Consider the following 10,614-nt stretch of genomic DNA (forward strand, 5'->3'; position numbering starts at 1 on the left):
CCTATAAAAGAAACCAGAACAGGAAATACTGAGCCAAGGTGGACAGCTGAACATCATTTCTTCAGACCAAGGGACACATGTACATTATATTCATATACTTCCATTATATCCATAGTATCCAAACATTATATTCCATATTATCCAACAATGAACAGAGAGCCTCCTCTGAGTACTAGTTAGCTAGAAAATTGGAACAGGCAGTTAAGCCATTGGTTATCTAAAGTGGGAAGGTTAAAGCACGAAGGGCTGGCTTATACACCTTCATGAGCGTGTGCTCACACTCAGTGTGACACGAGTGGGGCTAAAGGAGTGTCTGTTTTCAGGCAGAATAAGGAAGGATGTGGGTATTCTTTCTCCCCACTCCCCGTCACCTCAACTTTTTCTTTCTTTCTTTTTTTTTCCTTCTGTGGTGGCAGGAACAGGGCTACACCTACAAGGGCCTCAGCAAGAATAAACTGTAAGTATGTTTTCATTTTGTTTTTTCTGCAAAAAGCTTTATTGCTTCCATTTGGTCCAAGGCTTGGGAGAGGGCTCCAGGGTGGTTAGAAAGCTGCCTAGTGGCTGCAGAGAGGGGCTTCAGGCAGAAGCTTGGACATTAGGGGAGCTCCTGAAAGGCAGCTCAGCTCCAGAGGCTCCGAGCCATGCTTGACAGTGAGCCTTTCAAAGAAATATTCTCCCAACCCAGCCCGGGGCCAGCCAGCCTGCAGACGTTGTTAGTCAGGCGGTCTCCCGTCTTCTAGGACGTGGCTCTCTGTGAGTCACAGAGGTGGGGGTCTGTGTGCGCAGAACCCAGACCATCCAGGCTTAAAAGGGCTGGTTCCAGTTCTTCTTCATGAGAAGGGCGGCTTCCAGAGCTTCCTGGATTTTCCCGACTTCTCTTGAGACACTTCCGCCCGTCCAGAAAGAGGACGTGGCCTCTGCAATGGCTTCGTGTTTACCGGAGGTGCTCCTGCACTCTCGCGCTTCTCCTCGGCCAATTTGTGGAAAAAGTGGCCCACATCCTGCAGAGCCACATGTTTGCGGTCGAAATAGAAGCCCAGAGAGAGGTAATGGTAGGAGGCCAACAGATGCGTGCTGACCAGGCACTTGACTGCGGCCTCCACCTGGGCGGAATAATTCTGACGAATCTGGGAGCTCGTGGTTGATCTGCAATAAGAAGCTAAGCTCAGAAAATGGTGTTGGCTGCTTGTGGGAGCTGAGTATGGCTGAGTGGTTGATTCCAGGGTTGCAACTGGAAAAAATGTTGGAGGGTGGTCTGAGGCTCATGCAAGGGGCATCCCAGGGTCTGTTCCACAGGAACAGAAGCAAGAGACAGATCCGCAGGACCACCGAGCACACTGCAGTAAGTGTGTTCTCAACCTTTATGTCAGACAGAAATCCTGCAGGCCTGATGGAGTGTAAGGTGCAAAATTGGGTTGAACAGTGAAGGCAGTCATATTGCCAGATGGTAAAGGGAGCTCCCTGGTTCTGATCCTGTGTAATGGGGTGGGCGGGGGTGGAGGAGGGCAGGAAGGGGCCACTTGCTAGACTAGTATTACTGCCCGCAGTGTAGCTGACAAGGTAGAAATAGAAGCCTGCAAACCTGAGTGGCCTTGCCCTGGGAGACACTTTCGTATGATATGATGACAGACTGCATAGTTATTAACGACTGAAAGAAGTTCTAGTGATGTGCCAGTGTCTTTTGACCTGTGTGATTGCTTTGCTATAAGGGAAGAATGTGTGAAGAGCAGGGAGTGGACTGGGATATTGTGATTTATAATAAGAAATATGTATTTGGTCTTCATTCCCATTTCTAGCACAGAACTTCTAAAACCCTTGGAATTGCCTAAGTGGTGAGACAGATCAAGATGTCTTTTATTAATAAATTATATTTTGATTGTCCCCAGGTCACCTAAGGATGGGGCTGGTTGCCAGGGGAACCAACACTGTGATTGGAGGGTTGAAAGTTTCAGTCCCCGCTTAGACCTCATGGGAGGAGAGAGGGGATAGAGGTTGAATCTGTAGCCCATGGCCAGTGATTTGATCACTGCCTATGAACGAACCTCCACAAACCCCCAGAGTGATGGGATTTGGAGAGCTGCTGGGTTGGTTAACACATGGAGTTGCTGGGAGAGTCGTGTCCTTGGAGAGGGCAAGGAAGCTCCACATCCCTTCCACATAACTTGTCCTGTGCATTTCGTACTTCTAGCTGTTTCTGAGTTGTATCCTTTTATAATAAACTGGTGATCTAGTAAGTAAAATGTTTCTCTGATTTCTGTGAGTTGCTCTGGAAAAGCAATTGAACCCAAGGAGGAAGTCATTGAAATCCCCAACCTATAGCCTGTTGGTCAGAAGAACAGACAGCAGCCCGGAGTTGCCACTAGCCTCTGCAGTGGGGTGGGGATGGGAGGACAGGGACATTCTTGTAGGACTGAGCCCTTCACCTGTGGGGTCTGATGCTTTCTCTGGGCAGATAGTGTCAAAATTAAGTTAAATTGTAGGCTGGTATCCATTAAAAAGAATGAAATAATACCATTTGCAACAACATGGATGGACCTATGCTAAGTCACTTCAGTCGTGTCTGACTCTGTGCAATCCCATAAATGGAAGCCAACCAGGCTCCCCCATCCCTGGGATTCTCCAGGCAAGAGTACTGGAGTGGGTTGCCATTTCCTTCTCCAATGCATGAAATGAAAAGTGAAAGTGAAGTCGCTCAGCCGTGTCTGACTCTTAGCGACCCCATGAACTGCAGCCTACCAGATTCCGCCACCCATGGGATTTTCCAGGCTAGAGTACTGGAGTGGGGTGCCATTGCCTTCTCCGATGGATGGACCTAGAGGTTGTCAAAATGAGAGAAGTAAGTCAGATAGAGAAAGGGATTTCCTATAACAACCCTTATATGTGGAATCTAAAGAGAAATGATACAAATGAACTTAACAAAACAGAAACTCACAGACTTAGAGAATGAACTTATGGTTGCCTGTACACACTGCTGTATTTAAATGGGTCACCAGCAAGGACCTCTGTAGGCCCCTGTGCTACGTATAGCACATAGAACCTTGCTCAACATTATGTGGCAGCCTGGATGGGATGGGAGTTTGGGAGAGAATGCATACATGTGTATGTATGGCTGAGTCCCTTCGCTGTTCACCCCAAACTGTTACAACATTGTTCATCGGCTATACCTCAGTACGAAATAAAAAGTTTTTTAAAAAAAGGAAAAGAAAATTGTAGGCCGGTTTCAGAGAACTGCTTACTGGCGTGGCACAAAAGACAAAAACTACAAATAGCTTCAGGTAAACAAGCTCTCTTTTTACCATGAAAAAAATGTTTTGAAATATCACTGGGCAAAAAGGCCCAACAAAATCTAATTTGCTATCCTCAATCATCTATTCTTCTAGAAATTTCAGAGGAAGGCATATATTTTGAATGTCAAATGAAAACAAGGAAGGATGACAAATAACCGGAATACCAGGAAACAAGCTTCTCTACTGTGAAGGCCAAAATTGTCTCTAAGTACAATGACTGTGCTCCCAGTGAGGACAGCCAGTTTATCTCCAGGTCAGTGGACTCTGGAATGAATGCTCCATACAAGGTGTTTCTAAAGACTCGAAGACGAATAAAAGGTCATGAAACTCGGCAGAACAGTATGTTCGGAGCTGTTTCATTTTTTGAGTGTTTTTTATGTAGAAGACCTTGTTAGGTTAGGATACATTTACTGGAGGGAAAAGTACCCAAGAAAAGTAGATGGGCCACATGGGAAAACCTTAACTTCATTAGCCCCAGACACCAAGTACCAGAGCCAACCTACAATTTGGAGCCTGTTCTTGGGAGCTGGCCCTTTCCCAGATGTTTTCTTTTGTGGTATAATAATTACCACAAACAGCATTTAAAATGACACTGAGATTTATTATATCACAGTTTCTGTGGGTCATAAATTAGTAGAAGCATACATCAGAGCTATTTGGGATTTGGTTCCAGACTACCACAATAATGCAAGTATCTCGATAAATTGAGTCCCATAAATTTCTTGGTTTCCCAGATCATATAAAAGTTATTTACACTATGCTATAGTCTATTAAGTATGCGATGGTGAAACAGAGTAGGTTCCTATGGTCCTTCCCCTCACATCCTCTGCCTGCCTTCTGTCTGTGAAAAACTCAAGTCAAAGACTAAGTTTAATCAGAGAAATGAGAACATACAAAAAAAAAAAAAAAGGAAAACCGTCAAGGGAGACCAAATAATAATAATGTAGTCATTAGGCATAGTCAAGGCCCTTAAGTTCCTTTTCAAGAACTATAGATAATATTCTGAGCCAAATCCTGTGAGCTGTCTTATAGACACTGAAAATCCAGGTGGGAGACGTTAACCACGTGATGACCAGGCTGTACCCATGACATAAGCTGCCACAATTTCAAGAATTGTCCTCAAGGAAACGGGAAAAAGTGGACCCTGGAACTGAAGATAACTGCACCTCAGACAACCGAGATGATGCTGGTCAGACCACTGATGACCAGTTTGATGTTGACGGTCACAGCTGATTGTACTGTTTCTGCATGTAACCCCCTCCATCAGCCTACAAAAGCTCTTGCCCCACCGGTTGCCAGTGGGGGGTGTTTGGGGGGAGTTGGCCTTTGGACTGATGCCTGCCCTCCATCCCCACCTGCTACTTCCCCTTCCACCCCGCCCCCCACCCTCATCGCCATCATCTGAAATTAAAGCAAACTTCCCTCTCCGCCAACCTGGCCTGTTTATTTGGCTGTTGAGTGGTGAGCAGCCAGACCCCACACTCCTTTCGGTAACAATAGCATTATATCTAAAAACAAATGTAGGGCTTCCCTGGTGGCTCAGTGGTAAAGAATCTGCCTGACGATGCAGAAGACAAAGGTTCCATCCCTGGGCGGGGAAGATCCCAAATGCCATGGGGCAACTAAGCCCATATGCCACAACTATCGAGCCTGTGCTCTAGAGCCTGGGAACCGCAACCACTGAGCACATGCACCGCAGCTACCGAAGCACAGGCGCCCTAGAGCCTGTGCTCTGCAACAAGAGGAGCCCCCGCAAAGAGAAGACGGCACTCCGCAACTAGAGAGTAGCCCCCGCTCTCTGCAACTAGAGAAAAACCCTCACAGCAACAAAGACCCAGGACAGCCAAAAATAAATAAATACAATTATTTTAAAAAATGAATAAAAACAAATGTACAAAGACTTCCATGATGGTCCAGTGGCTAAGCCTACACGCTCCCAATGCAAGGGTCTGAGGTTCAATCCCTGGTCAGGGAACTAGAGCCCACGTTCCCCAATTAAGAGTTTGCATGTCGAAACTGAAATATCCCACATGATGCAACTAAGACCTGGTGAAGCCAAATAAATATTTTTTATTTTTTTTTAAATTTAAAACAAATATATAATATAGTTTAATTTAAAAATACTTCAATGCACCAAAATATTAACCATCATCTGATAAAGCAGGGTTGCCATGAATCTTCAATTTGTAAAAAATATAGTATCTGAAAAGCACAATAAACTGAGGTACAGTCTAGCTCTTCTGCTCAGGATCTCACAAGGCTATAGTAACATCACCTGAGGCCAGGGGTTCTCTGCCAAGTCCACACGGTTGTTTGCAGAATTCAGTTGCTTCTGGTTGTAGGACTGAGACCCTTGGCTATTAGAGGCCACTACAGGTCTTACCTTGTGATCCTCTCCATAGGCAGTTTAGTGCATGAGAGCTTACTTAAGATCAGCGACAGAATCTATCTACCATCTATCTATTATCTGTCATCTACCTATCCAATTAAAACATAATCTTTGAAGTGATATCCCATCACCTTTGCCATATTCTATTAGTTAGAAGCAAGTCAGAGGTCCTGCCTACACTCAAAGTGAGGAAATTTAGCAGGACACGAACACAGGAGCTATCCTGGGGTCTGTCTGTCATACCAAGTTTGTGATCCTCTAGCTCAGAGTTTCCCAAAGGGTATACCTAAAACACTAGTTCCACAAAAATTGTTTTTTGAAAAAATCATACATCAGTTTTACAAGTTTAGAATTGCTATATATTTTCTCCCCTTCTTAGAGATTCAAAATACACACAAGCATATTAAATATACTGAGAAGTCTTGGTTATCAGTTATGATGACATTCACCTGCAAAAGCAGAAATTTCAACTTCTTTTTTAAAATAAAGCTTTAAAAAAAAAAAAAAAGACAAAAAGGCTGGAGAGGACTTGATTCAGTGAACTAGTTGTGCCAGAGCAGATGTCACTGCAGTTTTCTTGGTCTTCCCTCACAGTGATGTGATGGCTGCTGTAGCTCCAGCCATCACATTTGCGTTCACCGTGGGTAGGAGGAGGAAGGGAAAATCCCAGGGTGGCCTCTGTTTTGTTTATTATGAAAACATAAACTTTCTCAGAATCCTCTAACTTCTTCTAACCTCTTGTGTGCTACAGACTATATTCTGCAAGACTCCTCTGTCCATGGGATTCTCCAGGCAAGAATACTGTAGTGGGTTGGTATGCCCTCCTCCAGAGGATCTTCCCAACCTAGGGGTGGAACCCACATCTCTTATGTTTCTTGTGTTGGCAGGCTAGTTCTTTACCACTAGCACCGTTAGGCTTCCCTTTGTATCCCATGAATTAGAACAGGGTCATATGCTCACCCTATCTGCAAGGAAGACTATGGAAGTGAAAATGTAAAAAATTTTAGCCTTGATAGTGAGAAATGACAAGGCAGAAGGGGATTCGGAGAGACTCTGGGGGTAGCGAACTAACAGAGTCTGCCACAAGTTGCCTTAAAGAAATGTGCTCAGCTTTTCCACTGGAATTCTAACACCTAACCACAGAAACATGTCTCCAAAAGTACTGCTGAAGCCAAAATCTCTTGGGGTAATGGAACCAGGAAAATTAAACTCCTAAAATTTTTGGCATAGACATCTGACACTAAAATCTTCTCTATTTCTCCCCATTCTGGAGAACAGCTTCTGGTCTCAACCACAGGGTGAAGAGCAGGCTTTCTGAAACTTAGCATGTGTTAGCTGCCACTGCCGTACTCTAAAATCTTCTTTCCAGGGAAGCCAACCTTCTTTTTTCACCAACTGGAAAGTCTTCAAGAAGGTCAGGTGGAAATAGAGGTTCATAACTTCTGCCCCCTTAATGTTAAAGCATACGGACCCCAAACCCATAGCCCAGCAGCTCGTTCTCCTCTACTTCAGCTATGCAAGACTTTCCAGCCAAGAGCCATACCCTGTTGCTGGGAATGACGCAAAGCTATAAGCAGGAAATGGCCCCGAGTCCAACCAATCCACTTCTAATAATAACCTCTTTTCAAACTCCTTTCCTTCACTTCATTTCCTAGTTTCTCTCTCACTTCTTCTAACCCAAAATAGGTGCCAACAAGTCTCACCAGTCTCTTTCTTGGTTTTACATTTCCAATGAAATCAGCTCCCCTTTATCTATCCCGCCCCCCAAGTTATGGCCCCAGATTTCGGTTGGCAACTGCAGTCATCTCTCTGGTGTACACTCAGCATATTAAATGTCTACAGCCCTCCAAGCGTCATTTGTGGGATGGGACAGTGTGGTCTTGTAGAAAGAGAACTGGACGGGTATCCAACTCTACCCTAACTAGCATGGGATGCTGGGCAAGTTGGCACAAAGAGCCTTTGCATTAAGAAGGAACTGGAGTGGGGGTCCCTGGTCTTCCAGGCTGACCAAGGTTCTAATGGGAATCATTAGACTGAAAGAGCATTTTAAGAGCTCTTGCAGCAGACTTCACTTGGGGAAACTTGTCACTCTAAGGAGGTTTGGTGTTCTTAGAATCCACATTTTTGAGCCTGAACACAGGTGTTCATTGTTCTCATATTTCAAGTGAGAAAGAAGAGACTTTCAAAGCCCATAGTTAGAATAATCAGAACTCAGTGGGGTTTTTTAATTTCCAGTCTCCATCCACAGGAAGAGTTCATCCATTCATTTCTGTACTCACCAACTCATTTGACATAAATTTATTGAATATCTTCTGTAAGCCAGGTCATGTGCTAGGTATATTAACACATATATATGGAACTCAGAAAAATGGTACCGATGAACCAATGTGTAGGGCAGGAATAGAGACAAAGCTGTAGAGAATAGATTTGTGGCTACAGAGAGGGAAGAAGAGGGTGGGATGAACTTAAAGAGTACAATCGAAATATATACAGTGTGTAAAATAGATACCTAGTGGAAAGTTGTTAAACAGCACAGGGAGCTTAGCCTGGTGCTCAGTGATAACCCAGAGGGCTGGGTTGGAAGGTAGGAGAGAGGCTCAAGAGGAAGAGGATATGTGTATATTTACAGCTGGTTCACATTGTTGTACGGCAGTACCAGTACAACATTGCAAGGCAACTGTTGTTCAGTCACTCAATCATGCCTGACTCTTTGCAACTTCATGGACGGCGGCACGCTAGGCTTCCCTGTCCTTCACTATCCCCCATGAGTTTGCTGAAACTCATGTCCATCAAGTCAGTTATGCCATCCAACCATCTCATCCTCTGATGCCCCCTTGTCCTCCTGCCCTCAGTCTTTCCCAGCATCAGGGTCTTTTCCAGTGAGTCTGCTCTTCACATCAGGTAGCTAAGGTATTGGAGCTTGAGTTTTAGCATCAGTCCTTACAATGAATATTCAGGGTTGATTTCCTTTAGGATTGACTGGTTTGATCTCCTTGCAGTCCAAGGGACTCTCTAGAGTCTTCTCCAGCACCACAGTTCAAAATCATCAGTTCTTCGGAGCTCAGTCTTCTTTATGGTCCAGCTCTCACATGCATACATGACTACTGGAGAAACCTATATGTACCTTTGTTGGCAAAGTGATGTCTCTGCTTTTTAATATGCTGTCTAGATTTGTAAATCAACTATCTTCCAACTAAAAATTAAAAAAAGGAAATCCACAGCTCCTGTTCTGAAGACTGTCTAACCCAGAGAGAAGACATCTCTGCCACCAATAACAACATGATCCAAGGACAACCGTGCTTTTGAGGGAGCTGGAGGCTTATGGGTGGTTTTAGCAGTTGGACAGGGGTGGTCCAGCTGGACTAGATTCTTCCAGAAGGGCCTTGATGGCATTTCAGGGCACAGGTGATGTCATTCTAAACAGAACTCCCAGTGGGTAACAGGGCTGACTGCTGTGGATCCGGGCCCTCACTGGCAGCAGAGAAAAGAAAGACCTGTCTGACTGAACGTCACTGGCCTGGGCCCTGCAGAGCCTCCTGTTTCTGTTTCACACTTTGCTGTCTTGAGGTCTCTCACCCTCTTCCCCTCCCTCCACAGAGTGTGTATAAAGGATGTGACAGATGCAGGGAGAAAACAAGGGTCTCCCAGGAACGGGTGGGAAGGTTCTAGGCGAGATGCAGGGGATGGGGAGGCCCTCTGTGGGTGAACAAGAAGGAGGTCTTCCTGGAAGAGGAAGATGTGGAGGGATGAGGATCCGTGTGTCCTGGGAACAAGAAGTAGCTCAGTGTTGCTCGAGCTTCCTGTGTGTCCCGTACGGGCAGAGGAGAGGAGCGGGTACAGGAATGGCAGGAAGAAAGGCTAGACAGGTCATCCAGGGTCTTAGAAAGAGTCTCATAAAGTCTGCCCTGATGCTGGAAAAGATCAAAAGCAAAAGGAGAAGGAAGCGGCAGAAGATGAGATGGTTAGACGGCATCACTGACTCAGTGGACGTGAATCTGAGCAAACTCTGGGAGACAGTGGAGGACAGAGGAGCCTGGTGTGCTGCAGTCCATGGGGTCCCAAAGAGTTGGACACAACTGAGTGGTCTGAACAACAACAGCAAAGTCTGCCCAGATTGGTCCTATCTCAGTTTTCTAAGACCTCACAAAAATAAATGCAATGCTTCTTTATTCTCCATATATCCCCACGTATATAAACATAAACAGCAAAGTATACATTTGAAAACACTCATCTCTTCTCCAACCTGAGAACCCCAGAGTAGCCCATATGAGCAGAAGGCCCTTAGCTCATCCCCTGAAGAACTTAATCTAAACTTCTCTCCAGAAATGACCCACAACCACCTGAAAGCAGGCCAACTGAGGTTGGGGCAAAGTCGTCCTCACCCAAGAGGCCCTTGCTTCCAAGCTACTCTCACTTTATAACTCAGTGTCCCAGCCTCATCTCCCCACACTGAACTCCTTCTTCCTAGGCACTTTCTGCATCTTACTTAGGATTTGAGAATCCCAAGAGGCCCTAGTGGTAAAGAACCTGCCTGCCAATGCAGGAGACAGAAGAGATGCAGGTTTGATCCCTGGGTTGGGAAGATCCCCTGGAGAAGGAAATGGACACCCACTCCAGTATCCTTGCCTGGAGAATCCCATGGAGAGAGGAGCCTGGCGGGGCTACAGTCCATGGGGTTGCAAAGAGTCGGACATGACTGAAGTGACTTAACACTCAAGTGCACATATATCTGTGTGTCGTGGTTCATTTAAAAATATGTTCTGAGTCTATAAATTCCTTGAAAGCAGGAACTGTGTCCTAATGATGATCCTTGTTTCTCTCCCAGAGCATAAAACAGGTCCTGGGATACAGCAGAAGTCCAGCAAATGTTTGTCAAATGAAGCTGAGCTTTGAGAGCATCACAAGAGGGAATGGCAGGAGGTACATCTGTATCAGTGA

General features: G+C 45.3%; 1 long non-coding RNA gene across 1 annotated transcript; it reads left to right on the forward strand.

Annotated features, from left to right (window-relative positions):
* The first annotated feature begins 255 nt into the window (after positions 1-255).
* Positions 256-4,220, forward strand: LOC112581394. The gene is made up of 2 exons (XR_003105950.3): positions 256-457; positions 3,381-4,220. It is a non-coding gene; the product is annotated as an uncharacterized LOC112581394 (long non-coding RNA).
* The last annotated feature ends 6,394 nt before the right edge of the window (positions 4,221-10,614 follow it).

The sequence above is a fragment of the Bubalus bubalis genome, chromosome 22 (assembly GCF_019923935.1).
Source record: "Bubalus bubalis isolate 160015118507 breed Murrah chromosome 22, NDDB_SH_1, whole genome shotgun sequence".
Classification (NCBI taxonomy): domain Eukaryota; kingdom Metazoa; phylum Chordata; class Mammalia; order Artiodactyla; family Bovidae; genus Bubalus; species Bubalus bubalis.